The sequence below is a fragment of the Nymphalis io genome, chromosome 3, assembly GCF_905147045.1.
Source record: "Nymphalis io chromosome 3, ilAglIoxx1.1, whole genome shotgun sequence".
Lineage (NCBI taxonomy): Eukaryota > Metazoa > Arthropoda > Insecta > Lepidoptera > Nymphalidae > Nymphalis > Nymphalis io.
In genome coordinates, this window is record NC_065890.1 from 1,877,872 (window position 1) to 1,893,645 (window position 15,774).

Sequence of the window (15,774 nt, forward strand, 5' to 3'; positions counted from 1 at the left end):
TCCGATCAGTCGGTTTTATATTTTGAAGTGTTTAATGTCAACAACATTAGAGATAGAATATATCTAATACAACAGTAGAAATAATTTTTAATGAATAAAAACAATTTCGTAAATGTAACGCTATAGGCTAAATAAGAATACAGATAAAAATATCATATTTTAGCACATTTTTTTTAATGGAATTCTTTTTGAAATTATGAAATGTTGAAATGAGGAACTAAATAATGAATAAGAAAATAGATTTAATCACTATTATTAGTTGTTAATTGAAAATATTGAAACCAATTGTTTTCTAAATAGATTTAGGTTATTGTTGAAAATGTCAATACCATCATTCGCGTCTTTTTCGAGAAAAATTTTGTTATATGCGCGACACATACGACCGATAGGATTATGATATGATATGTTGTTATTGTATGCGTCCAGGGTAAATATTCTAGGGTGTCGGTATTTAAAGTTAGTGTTTATGTTGATGGATCTTAAAAGCAAGGGTGAATCAATAACACCGTGTATTATTTTATGCAAATATACTAAGTTATTGCAGTCACGACGCATTTCTAGTGTTTGCAATTTAAAATGACTAAGCCTGTCATTGTAGCATTCGAGTTTACGTCCGTATTGATAGCGAAAACTGAGCAATCGTAAAAACCTTTTCTGTACGGCTTCTATCTTTTCACAGTGAGTGGCATAGTTAGGTGACCATATAACCGAGTTATATTCTAAAATACTGCGAACTATGGAACAGTAAAGATGTATAGTAGTTTTAGGCCTTTTAAAACTTTTAGTGCACCTGCTTATGAATCCACACAATCTGTTACTCTTGTTAATTATGTACTCGTAATGATCCCTAAAAGAGAGTTTTTCGTCAAATATTACTCCCAGGTCTTTTGCGGTGGATTTGCGTGAAAGTATGTTTTCGTTTATAGTGTAATCAAAAAGTACTTTTTTCGATCTTTTCACTGTAAAACTTATTACAAAGCACTTTTCTATATTTAGTGTCATATGATTATTAGTGCACCATCTGGAAAGAGTATCTAAGTCCTTTTGAAGAGATATAGCATCATTGACGTTATTAATCGAAGAATACATTTTAAGATCATCGGCGTATAGTAAAAATTGACACGACAACTCTTTAGCTAGGTCATTAATAAATATTATGAAAAATAAAGGTCCAAGGTTCGACCCCTGTGGTACCCCAGATGTAATTGTTGCGGGGGAGGAAGTGTACCCTTTGATTGCAACTAATTGTGTTCTCCTGTCTAGGTATGATTCTACCCATCTTAATAAGGAGCCATGGATTCCGTATGCTTTTAGTTTGCGACAGAGCAAAATGTGGTTTACCTTGTCAAACGCTTTTGAGAAGTCAGTATATATCGAGTCCGTTTGTCCACATTTCGCAAAAGTGTTGCAAATATAGTTCTTATATTCTACCAAATTTGATGTAGTGGAACGATTTTTTACAAAGCCATGCTGTTTGTTACACAGTGCCGTGATGATAAATTTTATCGTATACGATAGATTCTAAGATTTTGGAGAAACACGACAAAATACTGATAGGACGGTAATTTTCGCAATGTGAACGGTCTCCAGATTTATAAATTGGTATAATATAGGCAGTTTTCCAGTATTTAGGGAAGATACCATTGTTCAGGGACATGTTGAACAGAATAGACAGTGGAGTGCTAAGTTCTTGAGCACATAATTTTATGAAAGAAGGTGGAATCCCGTCAGGGCCTGCGCCCTTATTTTGATCTAGATTCCTAATTTTTTTGTATATTTCATTTTTAGAGATAGTAAAGTTACTTAGTGTATTATTATTGTAATCGACCGTATGAAAATTATGTGAGCCTTTTAGATTGGAGGAACTAAATACTGAACTAAAATAATTTGAAAATAATTCGCAAGCGTCCTGGGCGTTTTTAGAAGTTTTATTCGCATATTTAACAACTTCCGGTATTGAGTTAATTTTAGAGCCTTTTTTATCATTTATGAATCGGTAGAAAATTTTTGAATTACTGGTACTACTATTGTATAATAAGAAAAAGTATATATATTTGTATATTTATCTCTATCTTAAATTATAGGCGAATATTATACATAGTATATAATATTCGTTTTTGATCTTGTCTTGGTGTCTCCACAAATATGCTGTCGGTGCATTTGGTGTATAATTCTATTATTTCGTGTTTGTTTTTAAATTTAATAGTTTGACAACAAGCACACGTGATTCGGTTTGCCGTTAGTTGCTTTAACACGGTTTATTATGTTACATACATATAAGGCTGACATTACAGTAACTATCATCATCATCATATCAGCCGAAAGACGTCCACTGCTGGACAAAGGCCTCCCCCAAGGATTTCCACGTTGGCCGATCTTGCGCTGCCCGCATCCAACGGCTTCCCGCGACTCGTTCTAAGTCGTCGGTCCACCTTATAGGGGGGGGGCCTGCCCACGCTGCGTCTTCCGCAGTAACTATAGCTCGAATCAAAATTTTTACACAAAATGTGCAAAAGTTAAGTTAATGTATACTAGAGGCAATCTTTCAAGTGCGTTTCTCCGTCTATATATTAGATGCGTTTAAATATTATATTAAATATTATAAACATCTTGCGGTCCGGCAAGGTGAAGGCGGCTAGTGCAGAACGTTTTTCCCGTCTGTACTGGCCGTCGCGTTTGGACTCTACTACCACTTACCATCAGGTGGAGTAGAGTCATTTGCCCTCCCGGCGAATATAAAAAAAATAAATATGCAAGTGCTTTGCGCGTTCAAGTGCAAAGTGGGCTTCGGTTCCTTTCCAAGGTTAGAAAAACCCATAAGCGTTTTAAATTTAAAACAATATCAGATAATAATCAATATCTAGTCGCTCGACGATCTAAAAATACTTTCAAAAGTGTATTAAAATAAAAAAAAGTTATTTAATTTGATCTAAATTTAATACAAAGCATATATGTTTGTAATATCATATTTCACATACATTTGGCAAAGCTGGTGGTAGGTCTTAGTGCAAGCTCGTCTGGGTACCACCCACTCATCAGATATCCTACCGCAAATCAACAATATTTGCTATTGTTTGTTTCGGTTTGAAGGGTGAGTGAGCCAGTGTAATTACAGGCACAAGGGACATAACATCTTAGTTCCCAAGGTTGGTGGCGCATTGGTGATGTAAGCGATGGTTAACATTTCTTACAATGGCAATGTCTGGGCGTTGGTGACCATTTATTTTCAGGTGGCCCATATGATTGTCCACCTACCTATACTATAAAAAAATTGCGATTTACGCCCGCCGCTTTGCCTGAGAGTCATAATTGTCGTAGATGTTAGGTACGCTATTTGCTTTACAAACGAAGAAGCTTTTCCATTTTGTCGGGATATGAATTTCGAAAACCCTTTAAAGTGACTGGACATTGTTTAAATAGTTTTATGGCATATGTGTAGCATTTTTTCCACGTTTGGTTGTTTATTAAAAAAATATTATTTGTGATAGCATTCGTTGGACCGGAAATTATAATTTATCATCGGATATTGTATATTTATCATCGATGGATCATAGCCGGTGTGTGCCGGTTGAATGGTTTCCCCAGTTAACTATTATGTATAAAATTAAAAAAAAAAGTAAAGTATATTAGTTACACGGGAAGTAGACAGCAATTGATTTATATTTTTCGATTATAACGTGTTGTATGTGTTAAGCGTTAACATGAAATTGGCTGTATATTTATTTCCTTTGCATAATTATATTTTTAATAATGACAATAGAGTAATAGCTCATCATAATATTAATATTCTCAGCAAAGATTCTTCGGTAAATAAAATTATATTAATCGCATGAAAAGGTCGCACCGAACCGACACGTAAACTAACGTTTAACAACGAAGATGAATGCCGTCCGATATATCATTTGCGACGTCGAGGTGTGCGAACTTCAACGATAAACTTTTTAAAGACTCAAGTTGGCGCAGTTGGTTATATCGCGTTGAAAAATTGTGTACCAAGGGTCGCCTGCCCTGAGGCTGCGAGATAAAGCGACGGGCGAAAAAATCGCGACCGTATTTGTTAAAGTTGACTAGATATTTGTCACGGTGTGATGCGACAACTTCGGTAATTGCCCTCGCGGTTGATTTTGGCAAGTTAATATTGTTTGTGTTAAGCGATCACTGTGATACGCTTCGAGTCGATACGAGGTTCGATTATATCGTGTGTTTTATTTTACATTGTCGATTTTTCAATTTATTATTGCTGGGCGCTTTTTATGGTAACAAAGTGAAATACATAACTGCAATTTGTGCAAGCTTGTCTATTTAGGTTACCACCCACTTATCACTGTTATAATCAACCGCCTAACAGGAATACCTACTACTGTTGTGTTCTGTTTTAAAATGTGCCAGTGTAAGTACAGGAACAAGGGACATCTTAATTGCCAAGGTTGGTGGCGAATTGTTGATGTAATAATAATATAGTTAATTACAGCAAAAATCCGTCAATATCTCACTGTAGCACAAAACTGTGCCTCCTCGTTGATTGAGGCAATGGGGGAAGACTACTGGTTGGTTGGTTGGTATAACAAATAATGAATAATGATTTCCAAATTAAAAACTTTTCTGTTTAAACACTTGCCTTTCTAATATTTCAATAATATTCGCTGATTTTTAGTTGAATAATTAAGCTATTATTTAAATTAGCTGTAACATTTTTTTGTATTATAAGCGAAAAAGTTAACTCATATCTAGGTTAGAGGTTTCCCTAATCTACCCCGGCGTATGTCTTGCGGCGAGATGAGTTTATTAAACTTTTTTACTCTCGTGAGTCCGTAACATTGGTAGGATAAATTGTCGGACGATAAGTCACTGCTAAACGAGGTTAATACATTAACTAGAGTTTAAGCGGAGTTTTTCCGCGGTGGCTCCGGGCTGATATCAGTTTAAAGTTTATGGTGTCAAAACTTTTTGTGTCGATTCTTTTTTTTTAAATCTTTGCTTAAAATAATTGATATTGATGAATACATATTATACCAAATTTGTTTTTATTAAACAATAATGTATTAGTTTTTGAATAATTTAAAAATAAATTAACCATACTAAAACATTTTTTTTTAAATATAATAATGAAACAAAGTTTAGTTACGTTGAACCTAATTAAGTATAAATAAATGATAGGATTACTTAAATATTTTTTTCTTCGTGACTTAGCTGCATTAATTTTAGAAATTAAAAACAATTAAGGCTTCCACACAAAATGTGTAACAAACAAATAAATATTTCATTTTAAAAATACGCATAAGAGTATTCTTTAATTAACAATTTGTTGTAAAACATTTGCCCTTAATGTACCAACATTAAAAAAAAGTTAAGCCGTAAAGTTAAAATATTTCTACAAAAGAGGTTTTATATAATTTTAAACATACATATTAAATTCCCCCACAATGAAGTCTCGTAACATACCTAATGTGTTCTTAATAATTCATCTTATTTGACATCGATTGCTCTAATGGCGTAACACATTACTTACATTTTCGCGCTTAGATAACTTTGATGTATGTTCACTTACCTGGAAAGAAATAAATTTTATTAGAAAATGAATAATGTATGTAAAATGTATTTTTGCACATTCATAAGTCAAACTCTTTGGAGAGTTAGCAGTTTATACGTAATGTTATACGTTTCATTGTTTCGAACTGAACATACAAAGAAAAACAGATCCGTAATAACATATCATATATGTGAGTAACTAATAAAGAAAATCAAAGACAATATATTTAAAAAAAAAAAACGAGTACTATAGGAAATAAAACTTATATACATATATTTTTTTGATGAATTCATCTTGTAGTCATTTTTTAACATGTATATAACACCAAACGTACACACACAATTTACCTTTATAATATGATTATTCAGAACTGGCAACACTGTGCTGGATCAATATGACGTCAACTGCGTTACTACAATACATAATTATAAATACATACAATAGATAATATTTAATTAATTACTTATTAAAAAAGGGAAACTAATTAGTTAAAATCAAACTTTTTTATAGATAATCAAAAAGAAAACAAAGCACTGGGAAATTTCGACATATGTTCTATTTGTAAATCACAATTTTTTTCTTAGGCCACGTGTCACTGGTAAGTTTTAATAAAAAACAGGAAAAAAGTTGTTTAATGATGATACTTGTGTTAATAGACACACGCGTCTCCTCTTCAAACATCCTGCTTGAAAGACCACCCCCCGGTAAAACAATAATACAGATTGAAAATAATTTTGAACTTTATGTTTTATCTATATCATACAGCGTTACAGTTTCCTATAATTTATAAGAGAGATGTAATCTCGATCCTTTTCAAAAAGCTGTCCTTTTTTAAGCTAACCTTTCTTTCTGGTAAACTTAATTTTAATAAGTAACAGTAATGACATATATCATTTAATTACTATTTTTCAATAAACTACTAAGCATAATTTTCTTAGCTTAGCCTTACCTCGTATTATATAATATTATGGCTTTATTTAATTATGCCTTCGGCCAAAGGCTTGGATTAGAAAAAAAAACAAATCAATTACAGTTAATTCGACTCTACAATACATTCTAAAAACTATAGACAATAAATACACAAAAGAAAGCGATGGCGTAATATATTATTAGATTCGATAATTAGATGCCTGTGGAATTACTACAAATACGTTACAAATACACCGAAACAATTCATTATCATTTATCGATTTACACTAAATCAAGTCGGCCGCTTTAATAATGATTAAAACGAACGAGAGTAGATTAATCGGATAAGTGAAATATTCTAAAATAAAACATCGAGTAAACATCGATTTTTTATATCGATTACAATTGAATTATTTGGACGGGTTCGTAATGGCGGCAAGACAAAATGGCTGTCATGAATTAGTTAGAAATATGTATGCCTACTGCATTCTTTCGATTTTAAATCAGATTAAATTATTCTATTGTACTTTTTTTTCTTATACTTACTTTATTGTTATTTAATCTGTAATTAATTACATATTTGTTGAATGTTATGATTAAGTATTAGATAGTAGGTAAATATATTATGAGTCGATAAAAATAACATATTTATTGTTCCTACCCAGGATTCGAATCCAGAACCTCCGGTCCTGTCGCCTTATAAACTAGCTACTAGACAGTTAGGACAGTTATATTTTCCTATTTGTAGTTCGCAACAGTATTCAGCTATTTCAAAGAGATAAATCATAGTACGAATTTTGAATGGAACGTATAAGAAAAACAATGGTAGTCATGTAGGTAGGAAACAATGGGTATGGTTTGATAATATTCACAGTCAACGAAATAAAATTCTTATAACTCACATCAATATGTATATCTGAACTTAATGATATTAACAAAAATATAAAAGGTTGGACAAAATGAGTATTTAAATAAGTAACTTAAAAAGTTGCTATGTTACGCAATGTCATAGATGGCGTGTTTTTTCTTTAGATTTGTAACGGATAGTTTGTTTTTATTTTAGTTTTCTCTTATTTGTTTTTTTTTTTAATTAATTGAATAATAAATTAAAAACAAATTAATAAAAAATCATTAAGCAGTTCAAGTTCTATTGCTATTATTTATAAAAAAAAAAATTTTATATGTTATGTTCCAAGTTTACTTAAAAAGAAAAAAAGATAAAATATTTGTTAAATAAAAATCGTCTTTGTTGTACATATACCTAAAATTAAGCTAGCTTGTAAATCTTGAAATACATAAAATTTAAATAATATGTACATAAATATTGATTATGTATATTGCTATTAAATTTAAATTATTCTTATTACATACATACAACGTAATTTATTTTTACGTATAATTAAATTTATACGTTATTAATATTATGTACCTATTCTAAATTAGTTTTTTTTTCACCTAATAGGCCAGCGTTTGAACGTTGATTTGCCTGATGTTAAGCATCGACACGGTCTAAGATGTAGCACGCTTTCCTATAAGAAACCTGTTTTCTCTGGATTTGAAGACCAAAGTGCACCCCGCTACGTCTATTTGTCTGAAGGCGATAAGTTCAATTCTTGCATATTAAAAAAAGTACTCTGGAATCGCAGACTTAAGGTCCCTGTGCGCATACGACTCCTACATTGTTACATCTGACCTATACTTCTTTACGGATGCGAGGCGTGGACAATTAAAAAAGACCTCAAAAAACGTATAGAAGCTTTCGAGATGTGGGCATATAGACGTATGTTGGCCATTTGTTAAACTCAAAAGGTCTCAAACGTGGAAGTTCTGCGACGCGTCAACCAAAAACGGCAACTTTTGGAGACTGTCAAAAAGAGAAAAGTTGCATATCTCGGACACGTGCTTAGGCATGAAAGATATGAACTTTTGCAACTCATTATGATGGGAAAAGTTGCCGGAACGAGAGCTGTGTTGGGCGCAGAAAAAAGTCTTGACTGTGCAACATCCGTGAATGGACGGGAATCGCGAGTGCTGCCGAACTCTTTCGCCTCGCGAAGAACAAGAAGGAGTATTCAAAGCTGACTGCCAACCTTCGCTAATCGGAGTGACACTCGAAGAAGAAGAAGAAGCTAAGTTCAATACTACCGAACAGATTTTTTTACGGTGTTCACTAATGGACGGAGTTGTCCATGAGGAAGGTTTAGGTGTTTGATTCATTGATAATTTGTATAAATTAGCTGAAATGTGATGGAAATTGTTGAATATGTCGAAAAAGTAAAGATTAATATTTCTCACGGCGCCGTCTATCGGCGATGATACCCATTTTCCATTTGATATCCCATATCTGCCGTTTTTACTGGTGGTAGAGCTTTGTGCAAGCTCGTCTGGGTATGCACCACCCATCATCAAACAATCTACCGCAAAACAACAGCACTTGGTATTGTTGTATTCCGATCTGAAAGGAGAATGAACCAGTGTAATTACAGGCACAAGGGACATAAAATCTTAGTTCCCAAGGTTGGTGGCGCATTGGTGATATAAGCGATGTTTAACATTTCTTACAATGCTCGTCCGCCTGAACGAATAACATATATAAATATATAAAAGAAAAAAAAAACTGTTTTATATAGAATAATATTAAAATATATTATAATTAAATCAACAATCGGCATATATTATTAAGTAATGTAACACTCACTGAATCAAGTTACATTAACCTTTATCAGTTTAAATTCAATAAAACAAGAAATCAGATTGTTATCAGCGACATCCAATATGTAACTATATTGATAAAGCTTACACAACATGTAAATTTGATATTTGATATCGGGAGGCGCTAAGACATTTCACGGCAAGAAGCCACGCCTCATTAGAAATCGGTCAAGATCAAATGCATCTCACAATTAAGGGTCCCGTATTATATTTAATAATAATAACTTAGTTTTCGATGAAATAAAGTTGTTCAATGTATTCGAGTATTAACTGCTTCGAGTATTATTCGTATTTCAAGTTTTATTTGTATGTCTAACACACTTTTATAGAATTTTAACTGTTACGTTGTATGTGGGTTTTGACACACTTTAGCTTAATATAAATTGATTGTGCTTAAATTTTATACACGCTTTGGGTATCACATGGCTATCACAAAACATGTCAGTTTTTATTTTTTGTTTTTTTTATTTTTATTTATCTGTGCAGTAAGTAAATTCATAACATATAATATATTATTTTATTAGGTAGTAAAAGAACATTAAATAAACGAACATTTATTTTTTATTTATTACAATCGTTTTGCGAAATAAAATATAAAAAAAAAAAATTTAGGTTTTTTTTCAGAATGTTAATAACATCGACTGTACAGATAACCTATTCACTTTTAGGGTTCCGTAATCAAATAACACATCACCGTTACGAATTATATTTTTTAAATCATTTCTCTTCATCTCAGATTCACACTTCAATAAATTAAGATGATACTATCGAAAAGAACATATGTATCTAGTTATGTATAATAATATAACCGTTATGTTTAAGGGGAAACATTTAATGGAAAACAGGTCGTTTGATATTATCTAGACTTAGTTAATATTGAAATTAAGATGTTTACGATTTTTATTATAAAAAGAACGAATTTTAACACGTATGCGTTCTATATTCGACCGTTATAAAGGTCTTACTCGTATATAAAGTTTCAAATTTCTTCAAAGTCAAGTTTCGAACTAATATTTATTTTATCTGTGGCTATTTTTTTAATGACTGAAATAACGTCTCATATACACAATCTTAATTAAAGCTGACGTTAATTTATATTCTGGATATTTTTAGCATATTTAATGACACTTTTTATATCATTACTACGATATTAATTTGCTTTACAACATAACTAAATTATACAATTAATGTGAAATAATATATTATCACGGCTTGTTAATTACATTTTTATTACAAATTCTCTATCAGTAGATAACAAAAAATTGTAAAGAACATTGATAAATAATAGATATATTTGACATTGTGATAAAATCCACGATGTGTAATGTAGATAAAAAAAATTTACCACAGATTAATAAATGATTTTAAACTTTATCTATGAGAAGTAAAAACTATTTTAACATTTATTAATTTTCGTCAAAGCCAATGTTTTTTTTTCCGTGTGTAACATTCCTAACAACATATTAAGATTTCGGTTATATGATATGCTTTTAGCAAATAATAAAATGTTTTTAACAACTTCGTTTATATTAAACATATTTAAATGTATATTATATTAACGTAATATTGTCGTTAATATTATATCTGTCAGCGCTTTCATGTAGTTAAAATTTATTTTATCGTTTATTGGAAATCTTTGACACATTCTATGTTCGAAATATCAAATTGTACATCAAAAGTGACGTTTAAATCGGACCAATCAGGCCGAATTCTACTAATTTATAACGTTCACGATTAAATTCCGATCCAACTTCGAATCATCTGTATTTATTTGGAACCGAAGCAATATGATATTAACATATAACATTGTGTCAAAACCAAACTTAATTCTTGACCCTTAACTTAAAGCAATAGTCGATAATTAAATTAAATAATAGGAAAACTGAAAAACGGCAAGGATCACGCTTCGATTCGATTGCGATAAAGTGATTTTTTTTAGTAGAAATGCGCCAGGTCGTTGCGCAATCGAACGCTGATGAGTAATTAATTATACATATTTACTGCAATTACAATATAACTGCAATTGAAATTCATACTATTTATTTTAATATAATATTTATTTCTTTGCAATTAATAAAAATAATTATAATATCTACCATTATATTAATGAAACTTTAATATCATAGTGTCGATATTAATACTGTAAGACCTAATTGCTTATTTTATTTGGCCAAGCGTGTTGGTGAGTGTGTTATGTAGCTGTGGGTAGGTACTCACGCGTTACATATTCAACCATCAAACAGCAATAGGTACTCAGTATTGTTATGGTTGGAGGGTGAGTGAGCCAGTGTCTATGGGCAGTGTTGGGCACTTACCTTCAAGAAGTCCAGTTAACAATCTGCTCAATTATTACAAATTATTATTTTTTTTACATTTTATACCTTACCTATATTTTGACATTTTATACCGTTATTTGAATTGTATTTAAAATACAATAATACATGGACATAAGAGCCGAGATGGCACAGTGGTTACAACACTTCAACTTTACCGAAGATTACCAGTTCAAACCCGAATAGCACCACTGAATTTTCATGTGCTCTTGTGTTTATAATTCTTCTCATAAAACCATGTCCTGGTTACATTCTTGACCGTGCGATTAACATCTCAACCAATTAAAAACAATTTAGAAAACAATACTGATGTTATAAATTCGAAAGTGTGTTAATTGGTTTGTCCTTCTTTCATACGCCTACGATATAACGACGTAAAGTTTTGCATATAAATATTATTTTTATCCGGGAAAATACATAGAAGCGAAACCGCGGCTAAACGCAATAATCGCGGATATAATCACTTGATATTTACAAATACATATATAAGGGAAATATGATAGTTATGTATATATATAATTAACGCCGTGAACAGTGGACGTTTTGTCAATTCCCACCAATCTTGGGAACTAAGATGTTATTTCCTTCGTGCCTGTAATTATAATGGCTCACTCACCCTTCAAACCGGAACACAAAAATACCAAGTACTGCTGTTTTGCGGTAGAATATCTGATGAGTGGGTGGTACCTACCTAGACGAGCTTGCACAAAGCCCTGCCACAAGTATGTATAATTTAGCAATAGTTTGAACATTTCCATCATCGTGTTACTAAGCTCTCGGCCCGCAAAAGGGTAACTTAATCCTTGTAATCGAGTAGGTAACGTAAATAACTTTATCTTTTCGATGACAGCGTTTATATATTTATAGGACAGATTTATATCTATCTAATGTTAATATCACACATAAATATATTGATTTACATACAAATATATTTAATTCATGAATACTATTAAATTTGTATAAAAACGAAACGATATTTTAGCTGTTATTCTCGCTTCCATCTTAACTCCGAATTAGTGATACGTTTGCCTTGTAATAAAGTTTAATTTTATTTGATTTGATTATAAAGTTATGGAATTTAACAGACCAATGGTGTAACGAGTATCAACGAGTCATTGAATATGTTAAACATGTTACATATCACTGGCTATGTTATATGTTTAAATATTAATATATATGTTTTTCTTTACATTATTCACATACGGCCAGCTGATCCCAAACGAAGCAGAGCTTGTACTATGGAAACCAGACAACTGATATAGTATATATATATATATATATATATATATATATATATATATATATATATATATATATATTACTTTTCTTTTGTAAATACATACTTATATAAATAACTACACCCAGACTTAGAACAAAAAGACATGTTCATGCACACAAATGTCTGTCTTGGGTGGGAATCGAAGCCACAATCTTTGGCGTGAAAGGCAAGTATCTACCAACCACGCCAACCGACCCGTCAAAATAATAATTAATGTAATAATATTTCGAAATATAATGATAATATAAATATTACCATACTGATTTTTTATGTAATAATTACCTAATTTTAGAGCAAGACGTATTGCTTATAATTAAAAGTGCAATTAATACATCAGTGCAATGAATTGTTATTGTTCTAGGTTTTTGCGGTTACTTCTGTGTTTTGTTTATTATAACTAGTTTAAACAAGATTCAAGCTTCATCTGCCACGGATGTCAAGTTCAGAGGTAATGGGTTGAAAGCTTCGGAAAATGATATTAAAAAGTTATAGAGTTTTAATCAAAAAAATCTAGAGATGTAAGGGAGCTAGTCCTGCGAGTCCTGTCCTCGGTTTGTTGTAGTGCACTAAAATAATTCCGTATTTAAAATAGCTCTAATGTTTGAAATCATAACAAATATTGGAATTCGAAAGCGATTTCTTCTATTTAAATTCGAAAGAGCTTAGTTGGTGGGAGGGCTTTGTGCAAGCCCATCTGCGTGTATACCTCTCACGCACTAGATTTTCTACTAAACCGCTGAACTTGTGAGTTCCGATTTGAAAGGTGAACCGCTGTAACTACAGGAATAATGGTTAACTTAAGAAATGGTTAATATTTCTTACAGTGCCAATGTCTATAGGCGGTGGTGACTACTTCCCATCAGGTGGCCACTTTGCACGTATATTATAAAAAAAAAAGTAAAACGAAAATTTTATTTAGTTATAAATTTTGTCAAGTAGAATAAATAAATAAATTAGAATATTAAACAATCTTCTATATATATGCGAAATACCACTCATAACGAAATCTCCGAAACTGTCCGCCCGATTGATTTGAAATTTGTCACAGTTACTCCTTCCCCGACGTAGACACTCATTAATAGCAGATTTCAAATTCTTATCATCTACCCGTGCGAAGTCGGACGATTAGTTAGTATAGGTATATTGTATGTGTGCGTGTGTGTTTGTTTATGTTGATACAACAATACAAGCATAATAGTTATAGCATCGTTACGATCGAAAACCAACCGTGGCAGCGATAAGAAGCGATAAGGTCTTATCAGCGCAAGCGAAAATCGGAAAATGCACAAGCGAATGATTTATGGAAATGAAAAAGATTATAAACGTTTATTGCTGAGAAAATTGTTGGACAATGCAATGTACTGAGTGATTTTAGAATAATATTTCAAACTGATAGACAACTTAATTAAGAACTTTATAATATTGATAAGTTAATGTACTATTACTGAAATTATATAGCACTAAAACACTTACTACCCTTGTTAACTTCCCCATTCATACCTAACAATCTTCTTGTAATGTGACATTTTATTCCGCATTACAAACCATGAACTGTTTCCTTTCAGCTTCTCTCTTACAGTATACATATTTTATATTAACATTAACAGCCTGTGAATGTCCCACTGCTGGGATAATGCCTTCTCTAATTTTGAGGAGAGTTGGATCTTACTCCGCAACGCTGCTCCAATGCAGGTTGAGGCAGATTTTCATCCGTCATATGTAGGTTTCCTGACGATGTTTTCTTTCTCCGTCTAGCACGAGATTAGTTTTAATAAGCATATAATAATAATAATAATATCCTGGGACATTTTTCACACACGGCCATCTGATCCCAAATTAAGCTTATACAAAGCTTGTGCTATGGAAACCTGACAACTGATATACTACATATACTACTTTTCTTTTGTAAATACATACTCATATAGATAATTACACCCAGACTCAGGACAAACAGACATGTTCATGCACACAAATGTCTGTCCTGGGTGGGAATCGAACCCACAACCTTCGGCGTAAAAGGAAAGTATCTACCAACTACGCCAACCAGCTCGTCAAATGAAAATTCAGCTCATATGAAAAATCAGTTGTGTTTGATCGAGTTTGTACCCGTATTCTTCGGTTAAGGTTAACATGTTCTCTCTTGGCTCATCTCGGCTCAAGCAACGTTCATAATATTTTAGATTGAATGGTTAGAGGCGCTTTGACAATATAAATAACTAGTGTTCGCCCGGGGTTTCGTTCGCATGTTAGGGGGGAGGTTGCAGGAGGTTTAACCTATGTCCTCAATTAGGGTACAAGCTTGCTTCATACCAAATTTCATCAGATTCGGCTCAGTAGCTTAGCTGTGAACGTGAGACAGAGAGGCAGAGTAACTTTCGCATTTATAATTTTAGTATAGATGATTAATATTTATATTATAAAGAATGATTTCATAAAATTCCATAGTCTTTGGTTCAGAGGTCACGACTTACCATTAGGGTCATCGCATTTGCTTATTTACATAATAGTTCATATGAATGAAAATGTATATTAATATTTTGTATATATTTATAAAATTTACATAATTTTGTGTTTTTTAATTACAACGCAAAATCGTTTACGATTCTTAGATCGTATCATAATAGAATTTAGTAATGGCGTCTGTTAACCAATCACTGCATTTAAATTTTAGTTTTATACCACTAAATATCAATGTCATGGTTAACGTTACAAATTAAGAAGTATAATAAATAACGAAGCTATAAAAATACCTAGACATGTATAAACAGATAATATGTGACATGCATATGTCAATGAAATGCTATTTAAAGTAAAGAATTTAATTTAATTTATATTATTATTTAAAAATATCTTGTAGCCTTTTTAAATTATTATTTTATCTAGAATTTGTAACACGAGATGTTACATAAAAATGGTATAATGAATATCAAAATATTATAATTTTGCAACAATTAACATTTATACATCTGAGGAATAAATATTATTTTTTTTAAATATTTTATATTAAGTAT

The 15,774-nt window shown here is 31.6% G+C and overlaps 1 protein-coding gene across 3 annotated transcripts in view; it reads right to left on the bottom strand.

Moving 5' to 3' along the window:
* The window catches only part of LOC126781290 (zinc finger protein ush), a 222,682-nt gene that overhangs the window by 64,220 nt on the left and 142,688 nt on the right, over positions 1–15,774 (bottom strand). Inside the window, exon 1 of one of the 3 annotated variants that reach the window (XM_050506205.1) lies at positions 5,878–5,931. The exons of the other annotated variants lie outside the window; for them this stretch is intronic. The gene's annotated coding sequence lies outside the window, so the exon portion shown is untranslated. Of the gene's footprint in view, positions 1–5,877; positions 5,932–15,774 lie in introns of those variants that run through there. 3 annotated transcript variants of the gene reach the window in all.